The sequence below is a fragment of the Elaeis guineensis genome, chromosome 14 (assembly GCF_000442705.2).
Source record: "Elaeis guineensis isolate ETL-2024a chromosome 14, EG11, whole genome shotgun sequence".
NCBI classification, from domain to species: Eukaryota; Viridiplantae; Streptophyta; class Magnoliopsida; order Arecales; family Arecaceae; genus Elaeis; species Elaeis guineensis.
In genome coordinates this window covers 69,168,497-69,186,887 of record NC_026006.2, presented here as the reverse complement: position 1 = coordinate 69,186,887, position 18,391 = coordinate 69,168,497, and the positions used below count along the sequence as shown (strand labels likewise).

General features: G+C 34.0%; 1 pseudogene; it reads left to right on the top strand.

Annotated features, from left to right (window-relative positions):
• The first annotated feature begins 1,529 nt into the window (after positions 1-1,529).
• Positions 1,530-10,432, top strand: LOC140853676 (uncharacterized; annotated as a pseudogene).
• Positions 10,433-18,391: the final 7,959 nt, after the last annotated feature.

Sequence of the window (18,391 nt, the reverse complement as noted above, 5' to 3'; positions counted from 1 at the left end):
TATAGATATATTCTCCCTCTACTTGGAACTCCGTTGTGAAAGCACACCAACCCATGCAACTAATAATAGCAGCATTTGATTTTTCATGCAAGAATAAGCTTCTTTGTGCACACCAACCCATGCAACTCTTCATCTCCATCACATCAATTCAGACTCCTCCATTGATACGTAACCATACTCTTAATTGCCATAATATATGCTCATCTATATCTTTCATGTCCATTTATTATCGCAAAATTTAATGTTCACCATTTTTGGAATTATAACTTTTTTTGGTTAATACTAACCATCAGCTACTTATTTTAATTGAATTAATGGTACAATATAATTTCAATATCAGAAACTATTGTGATAGTAAATGGACAGTTTTAAAATTCCAATGAGATGGTCATAAGGTCACACGTTAATATGCTTCTATTGTTTCTATTTTAGCAGCCTAATAACTATCATGTTTATAAACATTAAAAGCAAGACTCTTCATCTTCACCTTCACCTTTAGCAATTAGTTAATATTTAAAACATAACACTCAACGTATTGTGTCTTTTCTTCTCTGATGCTTCATTTCTATTGCTCATGCTTATGACAGAGTACCTTCATAGAACTCTTCAGGTAAGTTTGTTTCTTTTGTTGTATGTGTACATTCTCCTTTTTTCTCTATTCTTTTGTATTTTTTTAATAAGAAAAGAATATCTATGTTACAAACAAATGTATGGAAAATTCTTATCTATGGTCAAAGTGTTCCAATATAGAGTGAATAACTCCAACAGAAATTCAAATCTATGTTCAAATTCGGTCATTTTCAGATCTAAAACTTAATTGTAGATGCATGACCTAAAAAGCAATCACCCCACACCTTCATGTATAGGCTTTTATAAAATAGTTTAATTGATTTCATATTTTTTATCACAAACATTTTCTGCTGGATGAGATCCTGGAGAATCTGAGACTTTATTTGTCTGATTGTATTAATGAATGAAAACTTTATGAGTCTAGCAGATATCATAGAAAATCCATTAATGGAGCATATTAGTCTGAAAAAAAGAAGGTTGAGGAGGGCAATGATTAGGAGCGAGAAACGTATGCGAGCAGCATCAGGGTTTCATGGTAGTCACATTTCTATATTTTCATGCTTTATGACAATAAAGTATCTGAATATCTACTGAAATGTAATTCTATATGTATTCAGATATTAGAAATCCTTCAAGTCAAGGAATAGAAAATTTATCTATTTTCAATTGCAGTCCAGGTCTGACATCAGTTATTAGATCAAGGATTCCTTTGAATGATGTTATAAATGGTAAACATAAAAACTTTCTCATGTTATTATTCTTCAAAAATATTATTGTTAATCTTATTAACATCTGTGAATATTTTAATGCATACAGTTCATTCTTCTTTCACAAATGAAGTCAATTGTACCATTAAATCCAAAGGAGTCGAAAATAAATCTTTAGAGAATGCAATTGTGAAAATACATAACCACCATCTACCATCTACAACATGTGCATCGAGTGCGGTTTTGAACAGGATGGCTGCTTCAACATTGTCTTCTCAATCATTGATGGATGTCAATGTTCAGAATTCAAATCAAATGAATGGTCAGTAAGTTTTTGAAACTCTACTTTCCTCAAAAGATAATTTATTCAAACAAAGTAGTCCTCCGATGAATTCTGGAAAGCACATTATTAAAAAAAGAAGGATGCTACATACTATCAAATCTAATGGGGATAATTTAAGAGGTATTTTTGAAATGGAAAAAAAATAATAATGTTCATAATCTGAATCTGGATATCAATGATATTGATTTATCTTTACCTGGTATTAAGAATCTATTATCTAAATCTTTTTTTATCATTCTTATTTTGCAGTTATAAAGTACAAAATTTAAATTTAGCATATTACTTTAATAATATCTTTTAGGTTGCATTGTTGTGTAGGGACTCATGTTACATATGGAATCAATAGCATTAACACAGTTAGCATTACTCAAGGTAAAAGATTATTTCATGACTATTGACTATAAAAATCAAACAATGACAAGAGAAGATTTATTTAGATACATACTATAGAAGAAAGATACATACTATAAGATCTGGCCAAGATTTATGGTATATATATTGACAGATTTGAGATATAATAACAAAATAGTTGCCACCACAGTGGATAGATTAAGAGAAGATTTATTTATAAACATCACACAAAAGGAGAGTTAAAAAAAAAAAAAAACACACACACACACACACATACACACACTAGCCCAGCGAGGATAGATTTGAAGGATCAACTAAATTTGCCATGAAAATGGATAAATCCATGGAAGATTTATTTAGAAATACCAGAAACATAGATTGAAGAATAAAAAAAATTAACTAGCATTAGGAAACTGCAACATTAGGATTGCCAACCATGTTAAAGCTATTTTGAGCATTGCAGTATTTGTTTAAGTATTCTTCTATTACACATTTTTTCATTCTTTTTATCTACCTTATTTGAAAGTTAAAAATATGTAAGAAATACTTCAAATTAACTTATAGAGAAAAAATAAACAAAAATATGATTGGAAAATAGGGTTACCGTTGCGAAATTTCTTACAAAGATGAATGGAGCAACCCAGTTTGCAGTACTGAATGGCTATCAAAAAAAGCTGGTGGAAATTATAATTTTTAATACATATGGTGTAGCACTCCATATTAGTCTCACATCCAACCCAATAACTCGAGCAGTTCAGATAGTCTTGAGAACACTTAACTTCACAATAGGTTTGACTCTTTGTTGTTGAAAGCTGTAGCACCAACAACATGAGCAAAGCAAGTGCAAGAACACTTTTCAACTACATTATCACCAATGAATTTTTTGTGCTTCAATTTCTCTAACTTCTCTAAAGTCACTCGATATTGATTGCTTATGCAAGACTTTACAGAGGGATATTTCTAGGGTGGTGGAGAAATGGTAGAAAAATAAATTTTTTTCTTACAAAATGCATGGCTAATAAAATAATCAAAATTTATCTTTTATTCATTGGTTGATGTATCTTATTTATCTCAAATCTGCCAATCTATATTTCATAACTGATTTTCATCACTTCTTTTACTTTTATTTTTAGTGTTTGCCATAATCCTTTTCTTTCATGTATTAAAAACTATTTATCTTGATAGATGAAATAAAATGGGTTCGTTAGGGCAATGAGCCTTGCAAATTGAATTTATACCTTCATATTTTTTTATTGTTATCATTATTTTTGGGATAGCCTAATAATTAATACATTATATTCCATATAGTGAGGACAATGATCAGGAGTGAGAAACGTATGCGAACAACATCTACATTTCAAGGTAAACATGTTTCTATATGTTCATGCTTTATGACAATAAAGCATTTGAAAATTTACGTAAATATAATTCTATATGTGATCATAGAATGAAAACTATACAAGTCAAGGAACAGAAAATTTATCTATTTACAATTGCAATCCAAAACTGACATCAGTGAAGAGATGGAGGACTCCTTTGAGCGATGTTTCAAATGGTAAACACAAAAACTTTCTTATTTGAGTATTTCTCAATAACATTATTGTTAACGTCAGTTAAATCTGTAAGTTTCTTATGAGATTATTCTTTGATTGAGTGATATTCCATACGTAAGCTATGCCCAAGTGGCTCATTATCACAAGTTTATCAATCATTTTGAATAACATTGTCTTCTCATTAGTCAAAGGTTAATGTGATAATTTTTCTGTATGTAGGTGAAAGCAATAATATTGAAGATAGGAATAACACCAATGGTGTAGTACAAGATGCAGTGGGTAATAACTTTAACACCCTTGCTTATTTATTTATAACTTTATTCACCATTGACCAACCATTTCTTTAATAATTTTTTTTACTTCTTTAGTCATAGTTCATCACTTTCCATAATAAATTCATCATTGTTTTAATATATAGGAAGTAATCATACTGGTGACAATGTAGGACATAATGATAATAAACAATTTGAAGAAACAGCCAGTGGTGAAATCGACTATACTGCTATTCAAAATGAAGGTATGTCATTGTTGTCACATTAACTGACTTTATTTACAAATAAATCATTATATATCATCTGAGATTAAAATTATTCATTTAATAAACAAACAGAATATTGGGACATTGGAGATCCGGAATGGGAATGTGAATTTTGCAGTGCATTGATGTGGTATGAAGAAAGAATAATGAAGCATTATAATGCAAAAAAACCAAAGTTTTCCCTATGCTGTATACAAGGAAAAGTTCAGCTTCCTTTGTTACGAGATCCACCTGAAACTTTGAGGGCTCTTATGCAAAATCAAGATGATAAGAGCAACCATTTTATGAAGAATATTCGATCATACAATATGATGTTCTCTTTCACATCAATGGAGGAAAAAATTGATAAAAGTATGAATGATAGAAATGGTCCCCTGTCTTTAAATTAAGTGGCCAAAATTACCATATGATTGGAAGTTTACTGCCTACTCCAGGATCATCTCCTAAATTTGCTCAACTATACATATATGATACTGAAAATGAGGTGTCAAATAGAATGAAGACTATGAGGTACGTACCTTTTTAAGAATATAGGATTTGATACTCTTTTTATCATAATTATGTATTTGAACCTAATAATATATTCTATTTTTTGTATGAAATAGTTCGGATGGTGATTCAAATTCATTGCATGCTGAAATTGTTACTGATTTGAAAGATATGCTTGATGAGTACAATGTACTGGCCAAATCATTCAGGATGGTTAGAGATAGGTATCAAGAGAAAGACGAGTCCAATGTTAAACTATGGCTCATCAAAAAAAGGGCTGTGATGGAAGGAGATATAATATTCCCACTATATCTGAAGTAGCTGCACTAATTGTTGGAGATTTTGAAAGCTCAGCTGGTGATAGAGACATTATAGTTGAGACACAATCTGGATTATTGAAGTGAATCACTGAATTGAATCCTGCTTATCTTGGCTTACAATACCCCTTGCTATTCCCTTATGGGAAGGATGGTTATAATGAGAATATCCAATTTTGAGATTCAGATAGTGGTTCTTCAGAAAGAGGATAAAATTATCTATGAGAGAATTTTTTGCCTCAGAATTCAGGATAGAAAGAATGAAGCTCCTACTATATTGTATTCTAAGAAGTTATTTCATCAGTTTTTGGTTGATGCCTATATAATGATTGAATCATCGAGGTTGAAATACATTCGATCTCATCAAAATAATTTGAGAGCAGATATGTACAAAGGACTTACAGAAGCTGTTTTGAGAGGAGAAACAAATCCTTCTTCAAGAGGTAAACGTGTAATACTTCTTCATCATTTACTGATGGTGCTCGATACATGATCCAAAACTATCAAGATGCCATGGCTATATGCAAGTGGGCTGGCTATCCGGATCTATTTATTATATTTACATGTAATCCAAACTGGTTAGAGGTTCTCAATTTGTTCAGCATAAAGGCCTTAAACCTGCTGATCGTCCAGACATTCTTTGTAGGGTCTTCAAGATTAAACTTAATCAGTTCATCAAAGATTTGAAGCAAAAAAATATTTTTGAAAGAGCTAAAGCTGGTACATCTAACTTCTTTATACATGTTTTCTCCAACATCCACTTTATACTACTATTTACATATTTTTTCTGAAGTATTTGAATTCTTTATATACATTCATGATTAGATTAATCCAAAATTAAAATAAAATCTGAATGCTTTCTATTTCCAAAATGAAAGAAATATAATGAATAAACCTTATTTACATATAGAGATCATATTCTTCTGTGAAGTATTTGTGTGTTTTGTGCCCCCAACCCAACGTCTCCAAATCAATAGGACTAAGTATCCCGTTCTCAGACCTCAATGGGACCAATATTTTTGTTTACCGTTCTTTTTTTTTTTCATGTATTTTTTGAACTGTAAAGCTATGGCAACTATAAGTTTTTATTGCATTTCTATAACTTTTGCAGTTGTTTATTAGTTAGTATTTTACAGAAATAGATTTCAAAAATTTAAATAAGTAAACACTTGGTTGAAAAGGTGAGAAGTAAATCTGTGAACAATAATATTTTTTTTTTGGTTCATTCTTTAGCGGCAAGGGTAAGGTTGATCATAATGTTTGAAATTTAACAAATAAAATACCTACTGTGTAAAGAAGAAAATATTATCTTCTCTTTATCTACTTTTTTTTTTTTTTTTAAAAAAAATTGATGAGCTACTGACTCATGAGTAGTGAATGAGTAGAGAAAATGGGCACATAAAACTTCCCCATTCCAAACCCCACATACAAACAACTTACGCTTGCCTAAATATAGAAAAAGACTAAAACCCAAAGTAATTATTTTCTAAACAACCCTTATCTTCTTTGACATTCTCTTCTCTCTATAAAATCATTTTTGAATTGAGAAAAAAGAGCAATGGTTTGGGATTACTGATGAAAAGGGAAAATTCTAAAATAAATCATCTTGTATCTTTCAGTTGTAAATAATATTCAACCAAGATCAGATAGAAGATATATTTAAAACACCAAGTTGTCTGATACAGCTAAATTCATCAATAATAATTTGATGAAACAATAAAAGCTAAAACTAAAAGACCAAAGTAACATAGAAAAATAACTATTCTGCCTTCTCATGATATCTAAAGCTTGGTAAGGTTAGTACCATTACTACCATTATCTAAATATACTAATAATTTTAAACTCTTAGATTTTATTGCGTTCCAATATGATATAAACAAATTTGATTAACACATTGAACTCACCATAAGTTTTAAGTGTTTAATTAAACTATCATGTATAACCATCCAAAGACCAACCATATTTCATTTAAACAATTAGAACACAGAAAACTCACTAGACATTGCACCAAATCTAATTACTAACAACAAAGAATAAAGTATAAAATCAGATAAAACTAAAAAATAAAAATACGACCAAAGTACAAGTTTGATTCACATATAATGCAACATAACTGGAATTTCATTCTTACTAATTTGATTACTATGAATCTAAAGAAGCAATAGAATAATTTATGCAATATCTATATTGATCTGTACTTGATGAGTTGTTCAGAAACTATTTCATCCACCAAAAGGTCAGAACCAGTTGGAGTTGGCTACCCTGATGTATTTATTAATTTACATATATTTTTTCCAACATCCAGTTTATTAGACAAATTTATGAATTTTTTCAAATAGTCTTTGAATTGTAAATATGCATTCATGTTGTATTCTCTAATTTTTTTTTTAAATTATTGATTAGTTGTAACTTATAGATCATATACATTTAAATCTTCATTAGTCTAACATTCATGCATATTGTATAATACATAATCAACTTAGATAAATTCATTAAGATGCACATATATATCATTATATTTGATGAAGGTATTTTTTGTTAATTTGTAGTGATATACACCTATTGAATTTCAAAAGCGTGGTTTGCCACATGCTCATATTTTAGTTTTTCTGCATGCTGAGAACAAATATCCTACTGGTGAAGATATCAATAAAATCATATTAGCTGAGATACCTGACCAAGAGTTTTATCCAAAGCTATATGAACTTGTGAATAATTTTATGATCCATGGTCCTTGTGGTGCTTCCAATCACGTTCCCCATGTATGAAGGATGGAAGATGTTCAAACATTTTCCTAATTAGTTCAAAGGCTACACATCTATTGATGAAGAAAGATATCCTCTTTACAGAAGAAGGGAAATGATAGAACTGTGGAAAAGAATGGTGTTATTCTTGACAATAGATATGTCGTTCCATATAATCCATATCTTCTCCTTGAAGTATCATGCACATATCAATGTTGAATGGTGCAATCAGTCAAGATCAATAAAATATCTTTTCAAATATATTAACAAAGGCATGATCGTTACTGCAGCTTTTTATCGAAGTCCTGAAAATCAAGAAGAAGCAGATGAAATAAGTATGTACTATAATTATAGTACATATCTCCATGCGAAGCTGCTTGGAGGATTTTTGGCTTTGATATCAATTATAGAGATCCTCCTGTTGAACGACTATTTTTTCATCTACCAGATGAGCAAATGTTGTATTTGGTGATAATGAACCAATTGATTCTATTCTAAACAAATCTGGAATCAATCAGTCAATATTTTTGGCATGGATGGAGGTCAATAAAAGTATCCGAAAGCAAGAGATTTGACTTATGTAGAATTTTCTACTAATTTTGTATGAAAACAATCTGAGCTTCAATGACTCCAAGAAAACGTGGGTTCTCTATAGGTAAAGTATTTTATGTCCCTCCTGGAAGTAGAGATATGTACTATGAGAGAATCTTACTTAATATAGTAAGAGGTGCCACGTGTTTTGAAGATATAAGGACTATCAATGGTGTTAGATATCCTTCATTTAAAGAGGCTTGCTATGCATTAGGCTTGCTTGATGATGACAAAGAATATATTGATGGCATAGCAGAGGCAAGTTTTTGGGGTACTGCAAATTACTTGAGAAGACTCTTTGCAATATTATTATTATCAAGTCCTTATCAAGATCTGAATTCATTTGGAAAAACAATTGGCAATACTTAACGGAAGACATCCTTCAGAGGCAAAGGACTCTTCTACATCATGACAATATAGCATTATCTATTTTTTTGTTTATCATTTTGATTACTTAAAAAATTTACTTTGTATTTTTATTGCTGTGATTATATGGTTATAGGAAAAAAAAAACTTAATGCTGTTGCCATATTATCTAAAAAAAAATGTGTTCTTTTACTATTTTAGATTTGCATTTGAGTGATGATGAATTAAAAAATTATGCACTTGCGGATATTGAAAAATTTCTTCAAAGTAGTGGTAAAAGTCTTCGTGATTATCTTCCAATGCCTTTTCCAGATGAGATGATCCTTTAGTTGTTCAGAATTGGCTTATTCATGATGAGCTTTGTTATGATAAACTATCTTTGGTTGAAGAGTACAAAAAGCTTATTTTCAATCTTACAACTAAACAAAAAGAAATCTATGACATGATTATGAATGCTGTTGCTAGAAATGAATGTGAGATTTTTTTTATTTATGATTATGATGGTACTGAAAAAATATTTATTTAAAAAACTCTATCTGCTACTTTGCGGTCAAAAGATGAGATCGTGCTCACAGTAGCATCAAGTGGAATAGCATCTCTACTTCTTCCTAAAGGAAGAACAGCACACTCCAGATTTGGGATCCCTTTGAATGCAAATGAAGACTCAACTTGCAATATTAGACAAGGAAGCCCATTGGCCGAATTGATAGCTAAGACTAAGCTTATTATCTGGGATGAAGCTCCTATGATTCACAAATATTGTTTTGAAGCTTTAGACAGAACTTTAAGAGATATTCTCAGATTCACTAATCCAAATAGTTTGGAACAGCCTTTTAGGGATAAAATTTTTGTGCTTGGAGGTAACTTCAGATAGATTCTCCTTGTCATTCCTAAAGATAGCAGACAGGATATTGTACTCACCACCATCAACTCATCGTATCTTTGGTCTTTTTGTAAGGTGCTGATTTTAACTAAAAATATGAGGCTCCAAACAGATGATTTTAATTCCGATTCAAATGAAATAAAAGAATTTTCAGACTGAATACTGAGTATTGGATATGGGTTAGTTGGTGGGCCTAATGATGGTGAAGCAGTCATTGAAATTTCGGATGATCTTTTGATAAAAGAGTTAAATAATCCATTTGCAGCCATTGTAGAAAGCACATATCCATCTTTTTTGGAAAAGATGAAGGATCCAAATATTTACAAGAAAGAGCAATACTTGCTCCCACTCATGATATTGTAGACTTGATCAATGAATTTATGCTTACGTTGGTTCCCGATGAGGAAAAAACATATTTAAATTCTGACACCATTTGAAAAATAGATGGAAATCATAATACCCCTGATGATATTCACACACCTGAATTCTTGAATAGTATTAAATATTTCGATCTTCCAACTCATTGTCTAAAGCTCAAATGTGGGGTTCCTGTAATGTTGTTAAGAAATATAGATCAATTTTTTGGATTGTGTAATGGTACCAAATTGATGATCACTCAATTAGGCACTCATGTAGTTGAGGTCAAAGTTATTTCAGGTAGTAATATAGGATAAAAGATCTTCATTGCTCACATGACTTTAACTCCATCAGACTCAAGATTACCTTTTAAATTTCAACGTAGACAATATCCCTTGACAGTTTCAGTTGCTATGACCATCAATAAAAGTCAAGGTCAATCTCTTTCTCATGTTGGATTATATCTTAGAAGACCTGTCTTTAGCTATGGTCAGCTTTATGTTTCAATTTCTCGAGTTAGAAGTCGAAGTGATTTGAAAATATTAATTTGTGACAATGAAGGGAAGATTTCATGTAATACAACCAATGTAGTGTATAAAGAAGTCTTTCAAAATTTGAGATAGGCAAATATCTTCTGACACTTCTACTAATATGTTTTCAGTACTTAGTTGAGTATGTAATAATTTCTAATGAACACTTTCTTTATTATTTATTTGTAGGTGTGCTCTTCTAATATTTATAAATATAGGCAGATGATGAAAATATTCATCATCATAGTAAAAAAATCTTTATGCTTCAGTTCAATTTTTTTGTTTTGAGTTCTTAAAGCTAAATTCATACCATCTTGCTTGATTTAACTTGGTCTGCTATTTTATTGTTTCATGTAGTATCTTCCAATCGAAAGTTTAGCTGCTTTCAACAAGATAACTACTGACTTATTGTTTAGAGTTGACAACCCTGTAATATAGCAGGAAAGAGTATGTTGAAACTATATTATTATTTTTATATAACTTCAGAAATTTTTTTTTTGATTTTTTTAATACGTGTATGCTAACAACCATGCAGGATGATGATCAGGAGTTAGTTATTATCAAGTTGAAAAATTAAATGGCTTTACGATTTTCACTATAATGGCTTTCTAAATGACTGTATTGCTTTTCCAATAACATCTTTGTGCAAAAGAATTCAAAGATGATGGGTCCAGTTTCTCATTGAACTATCTAAACATGAGAAAGAAAGTAGAAATTAAATGTAATGCAATGTAAAAATAGTGCAATGTATTCCAATCGCTCAGCTTTTTTTTTTTCTGATTAGGATAAATAAAATTTTTTCTTACCTATTTTTTGTGTAAGTTTGTACTGTGAAGCATAAAGCTACATATAGACCTTCTTTCCAAAGATCTATTTTGGCAGTCCATTAACTGATAATGGCCTTCTTGAGCAATATCTTGTTATAGCCTTATCTATAAAAATGGGAGAGAAAATATGATTTTTCAAGTCTCTAATCTAGATTTTTTCTCTAGAATTCTTAGTAATTCTCACTCAACTTAGTGGTGGCGGCCACTAGAATAGAATGCAGATCATAAATTCAATCATATACCGCATGCATTAGAGTTAAAAAATTTCATTCATAGGTTGTTCCTAGAGTCTTTTGCTATAAACTAAAATTTTTTTCATGCATTATTGGTTAGAAAATAGATAATATATAAAATACCAAATTTCAGTTGCATTTCTTTGCCTAACATACTTACATGCTATGTATTCTTTTATCAGATAAGTTGATTTGATACCTATCTCAATTTTTTTTCCTTTATTTGTCATTGAGTCTTTAAGATTAAAAGATATAGGTGATGTCTTTGATAATATTTGCAAGGATATGCCATAAAAAAATTTATTTTTGAAGAAATTTTTGTATGATATTGACAAAAAAGATATTCAACATCAACAAAAGTTGAACTGTTTATTTTATTCTAACGAATACCACCTATTCAAAGCTAATTCACATTCTTTTAAAATCTATGTGTGTTCTTTATTCTATATGTATCTACCTATTATTCTTTATTTCTATATTTTAAATTTAATTATATGAATAAAATTTATTAAAAAATAATAGATTGTGTATAAATAATTATAAAATCATTAAATTTATATAACATCTAAAGTAAAACAAAATTTCACCCGTGCTAAGCATGGGTGAATATCTATATGTATGTATGTATATATATATATGTATGCATGTGTGTATATATATATATATGTATGTATGTATGTATGTATGTATGTATATATATATATATATATTATATATATATATATATATATATATATATATATATATATATATATATGTATTATGTATTATGTATATATGTATATGTATATATATATATGTATGTATATGTATGTATGTATATATATATATATATATGCTAGTGATATTTTCAAGAGATTCATGATAGAATCACGTTGGCTAATTTTAACTATAGTTGAAGAAAACCTGAAGCTAGTTGAAGATGTGACTGGTGAATTGGTGCAATATTGTACCTATTTTAAAAGATTGATAGTAAATTTGAGATATTTGACTTCTATCAGGCTTGATATTGTATGTTATGCTAGAATTATAAATACATTTGTAAAGACTTCATCTTAATCCCACTTGCAAGTAGCAGAGCATATTTTGAGATATATCAAAGGTATGCAAAGTGAAGGGATTTTTTATTCATGTGCTAATAGTGTAGAATTTGTTTGATGAACAAATAGTGATTGGGTAGATGATATTTATAAACAAAAATATTTATTGGCTTTTGCTTTTTATTGTGGGTCAAGAAAATTTTCTTGGTCATCAAAGAAGCAACAAATAATCATGTTTTCTTTTGTTGTGATATAATATATTACAGCAACGAATAGTTCTACCCAAGAGATATGGTTAGATAGAAGACTTGAAAAGTTATAATATCATCAGATCATGCCTATAAGAATTTTATAATCACAAGACTACAATTGTGTCAACAATCATATTGACATGAAGCTTCATTGCATTTGAGGCTTGTTGGAGAAAAAAATATTGTAATTGAATTTTGTTCATCTGAAGATCACATCATAGATATTTTCATAAAATAGCTAAAAGTTGATGTTTTTCTGAAGCACAAAGAGATGATGGGTATGATCAACTTTGAAGAATTTGATTTAAGCAAGGCAATGTAGGCATTAGTAAACCAGGTTAAGGAAGTATTTATTTTTTTTTATTGGTTGTTTTTTTGTGTCTTGTGTTGGGTATATGGGATCATATGGTTCGTTGCTTTAGCAAACTAGCTATATATGTTAGCAGTTCTTTAATAATAAAAAAAGAAGGGGATGCTTTTGTTGCTGTTGATCTTTCCGCCTGAGGTCGATCATCGAGTGGATGTGGCTGAGGTGGAACTGCTGCTAGAGCTTTATCCGAATACCTGCAAAATAAGTCTCACCAGAGACAGCGTTCTCCAATGAAGACCCTCCGTTACTCAATTCAGGAGATGGAGAACAATAAGAGGAGAGAGCGAAGGGATGATTGCATACCTTAGAGGATCTCAAAGTCTTAATTTATAGGAAAGGAGTTTGAGTCATATTTATCTCAAAGTTCTGATGATTTTTGGATTTGTCACATAGATTAATTCGAAGAAGATATTTTTTTTATGAGAGACTCGATCGTGGAAGAGTTCTACTCTATCTGAACTTTTTTAATTTGAAGGAGGATCGGATCTGTTGTAGAGATTAGCTCAGCGACAGATGAGCTATGATAGATCATCTATGATCGAGGTACTGGAATCCATGGAGTAGGTGCTTGTCCTCTTACTGGCTGAAATAGGTCGGTTATGTATGAGCTATTGTAGGTCATCGAAAATTGAGGTTATGGAGATTGTAGAGTGCACGTTGACCTTCAGGTGATATAGAATAAGTCAGTCGAGGATGATCTAAATAGATCGTCTGAGGTCGATGAGTTGAGAATCGCTACTGACGAGATGTTCGACAGCCTCTTCTGTCATATTTGTATATCCGTCTGACGTCCATTACCTATAGCTCAGTCTGATTTAAGGATGTCACAGTCGAGACTGAGGTACAGATCCACAACAGATATTTTCTACTCTCGAGGTCGAGCTACCAGTAGGTCGGTCGAAGAGAGTATCAATCCGAGATCGAGGCTGATCTGATCTCATTGACACATGTTGAAGATCGATTTTCTAAGATGAACCATCTTCAAATCTGGACCATTGATTCCTCAAATCCGTGAAAGTCACATTTTAACGAATCAAAGGTTGCCATTTATCGAATATCGATTGGAAAAGATAAATCAACAGTAGATCGGAGCCATCCCAGACTTCTATAAATAGAGCCGTAGTAACTTTATTTTTACTGCTTCCACTATTTAGAGGCGAGAGCTTTGGCACTTGAAGACTCTGCCCAGTTGCTCAGATAAAGCCGAACTATCATTGTTCGTCGTCTCTTGATTGCTCAGCTATTTTATCTTTTAGGTTAGTTCCTTACTTCCCAACTATGAGTGAGTTCAGTTCGTCCCTCTCCACCTGGAGCTCGGGTGATGATGTTAGGGATGTGGACCCAAATCCGAGGTAGCTTGTTCTTCAGATAGATCTAAAGTTTCGGACTTTGGTCCGTTTAAAATAGACTCCGTCCTCATTCCCAAGGATTTGGAGATTATTAGGATAAAATATCAAGTCCCAACTGAGTTTAGGCTGGAGGTCATCATTCTCGAAGAACGGATAGCTCTTTCTTGTCAAGGTCGATTAGGCCTTTACAAGAAATTCTTGAAGGCCGATCTTTGGCTGCCCTTCTATTTTTTTGTCATAGACTTTCTTAATTTATATAGAATAAGCTTTTATAGCATTGCACCAAACTCATGGCGTCAGATCTTAGGTTTCTTTATCTACTGCCTTCTCCTCATGGTCAAACCGACCTCTCACCTTCTTCGAGTTTGCTTCATATTGAAGGAGCATCCTACAAAGATCAGATGATGGTATGCCTCTCCTCGAAGGAGATTTAATCTCTTCCGAGATGCTCCTTCCTCAATACATAACTGAAAGGAGCATTTTTTTTTCGTCTCAATTGAGCAACCCTTGGACTTTAGCATGTCATGGGGTCGACCTCATAGGTCGGTGGTTAGAGCTCTAATTTTGTTAGACATCGAGAAGGAGATGTTGAAGCAGATCTTCAGTCATACTCTCCCTCCGTTGACCAAGTTCCTTACCAAGGAGACTTTGTTCAAGGTTGGATTGAGCCTGACCGATCCAAAAAGTAAGTTTCTTTTTACGTTCTTCAGTTCGGCACTTTTTTTTTTGATTCATCTTGTCTTTCATGCAGCAATGAATCCTGCAGAGCTAGAGTCTATTGTCGGGCTGCTGCGAAGAGGAGGAAATCAAGTGCAGCCCCTGCTCCAAAGCATGGTCGAACCGAGGCCGTGCTCGCCTAGCCCGTGGCAGAGGGTTCCTCAGGGCCTAGCAGCGCTCTGAGAAAGGAATCTTTGATGCCAGCAAGGGCAGTGGCACCACTCCAATCTGTCACGTCCGGGGAACCTACCCCCTGGTCTTCTGCATCTTCATTGCATCGAGGTTCGGGCACTCTCCGGATTTCGTGTGCATGTCTTCTCGTCTGACTGACCTGCCGAGCGAGGTGTCCCCTTCGATGAAAATTCTACCAGATGCTGAGGCCTCAGACACCAGGAAGGCCATCAATAATTATCGACTCGCTCGATCTCTGCTTAGGTCGTTCTTGCTGCCGGCTGACGTTGAGGCCTTCAACTTTGAAGGCGGCGCGTTTTGAATTCAGGACTCATGGGACTCCCTTCTCCGGGTAAGTGATGATTTACTGACCTTCCTCGGCTACTTTCGATCTTTTCTTCTTAAGTATTTCTTACTGACCTGCTTTCTCTTCTCTCTCCTTCTCCTCTCTCTCTCTCTCTCTTTTTAATTATAGCTCATCCATCACTTCGATCATTTTTTGGAGGCGGTGCATGAAGCTCGGTGCATCTTGAGAGAGGCCAAGGAGATGGCCAACCAGGCCAATAGAAGGGTGGACGACGCTGAGCTATCCAAATGAAAGATCGAGGAGAAGACCATGTCACTGGAGGAAGAGGTGAAGCAACTGGAGTCTGAGCTCTCCAAAGCTCGGACTGAAATCGAAGCTCGATTATCGATCGAGAAGAAGAAGCATGAGGGGGAGCTGAAGACTACCAAGGTTGTCGTGGTTGAGGCTTTTAAGTCTTCAGCTGAACTCCTGAGCATCAAGTCAGAATTTGCCTCACTTTCATATGTGCAGGGGGCTGAAGACTTCAAGGAGAAGGTCAGGAATCATTTTTCTGATCTCGACTTTAGTCTCCCAGAGTTGGATGGCGAAGAGGAGGTTGGTGAGGTCAGAGATGAGGGTCTACGAGTCGAGGACCTCTTCAACCTAGAGTGAGAAGATTGGGTGGCCAAAGAGGCGGTGCCAGCTCCACCCCCGACCATCATCATCCTCTCCAACCATGTTGAGGCTGATGAATCCTCTGCCCTGCTCCCTAAAGGGGGCTTAAGTCTTTTTTTTTTGTATCTCAGCTCGGGCATGTCTGAGCTTAATATTTGGTCAGTTTCTTTTGTCAACCTCGGTGTGTACTGAGGTATTTTGTAATGGACAGACCATCCTTGTAAAAACTTTCTCTTTAATGAAAGTCTTTTTCTTCATCACTGTGTCCACAAGGCCCATATATCGACTGCTTTATTATGATAGAGTTCATATCTGACCTATGTTAAATACCACGGAGGCCATTCATCTATTTTGAGTCATTTTCTTAGCGATGAGGAGTGGGAATCGATCATTTCCAGATGATAATTATCGTAGCTCGATAGGAGATAGGTTGGAATAAGAAAGCTCATTCCTTGACCGTAGTCGAGAAGCATGTGAAGATCGAATAGAGGCTGAAAAGTTTATATGGAGATGCATACCGATCCTCGATCATGATCAAGGTTCGCACAATGGAGAACATCTTGATCCTTGATCGTAGCCAAGGAGCGCGTATTTGGAGAGCTGCATGGAGAACATTTTCGATCCTCGACCATGATCGAGAAGCACATGTTTGGAGAGCCGCATGGAGAACACATTTCGATCCTTGACTGTGATCGAGGAGCACATGTTTGGAGAGCCACATGAAGATGCATACCACTCCTCGATCGTAGCCAAGAAGCACACAAGCCGGAGAACTGTATGGAGATGCATACTGCTTTTCGACTATGATCAAGGAGTGCACAAGTCAGAGAACCACATGGAGATGCGTACCGCTCTTTGATCATGATCGAGAAACATGCGAGTCAAAGAACCGCATGAAGATGCATACTGCTCCTCGACTATGGTTGAGGAGCACGTGAGTTGGAGAGCTGCATAGAGATGCATACTACTTCTCGACCATGGTCGAGGAGCACGCGAGCTGGAGACCTACTTGGAGAACATTGAGAGTACATTCCACACCTCATTAATGGATGAAGAGCATATGTTTGGACAAAATATAGTTTGATAAAAGAAATCTTTTATTATTTAATAAAAAATTATAATTTAAGGGTGGAAGATACATAAATTATCGGTTTTAGGTCTTGGAGATTGGAGTTCCATCAAGTCGACAAAGGCGGTAGACTTTCGATCAAACTATTTCAACGATACGGTACGGGCCTTTCCAGTTCGACGTAAGCTTCGATCGTTCGTTCAGACAAGATGCTTTAGCTCGACAGAGAACTAATTGTCTAGCCAGGAACGATTTCCTTTGACTCGAGAGTTGTAATACGGGGCTACTCGCTGTTGATAGTTGGCCATCCGAATCCATGCTTGCTCTCAAATCTCTTCCAGCAAATCTAGGTTTGCTCTCGACCTAATAGACTTGCTATCTACCTCAAACTCCGCTACCCACAGTGTGGGCACGTCGATTTCAAGAGGTATGATGGTGTCAGTTTTGAAAGCTAGCTTGAAGGGAGTTTCTCCTGTAGGAATCCGTTGGGTTATCTGATACATTCAAAGCACATGATATAGCTTTTTGACCCATAACCCTCTATCCTAGCCCAGTCGAGCCTTTAGCCCTTGCAGCAGGATCTTATTCATCACTTCGACTTCACCATTGCTTTGAGGATGAGCTACCGAAGTCAGCCTGTGGGAGATGCTCAGTCTATTATAGAATCCTGTGAACTTCGGATTGTCGAACTGACGCTCATTGTCGGTGATGATGGCCCGTGGTAAGCCTAAATGGTAGATGATCAACTTCCATACAAAATCACGGACCTTTACTTCAATGATGGTTGCCAACGCTTTTGCTTCAACCCATTTGGTAAAGTAATCGATTGTGATGAGCAAAATTTTTTTCTACATCACCACGATAGGGAAGGGTCCGAGGATATTCATTCCCCATTGAGTGAAGGGCCAGGGTGTGGTGATCGATGCTAGAGGGGTTGAAGGTCGGCGTTGGATATTTGAAGTCCTCTGGCACTGGTCGCACCTGTTTACCAAGTCAGCAGCATCTTTTTGCATGGTTAGCCAAAAGTATCTTTGCCATAGCACCTTATGAGCAAAGACCTTGCC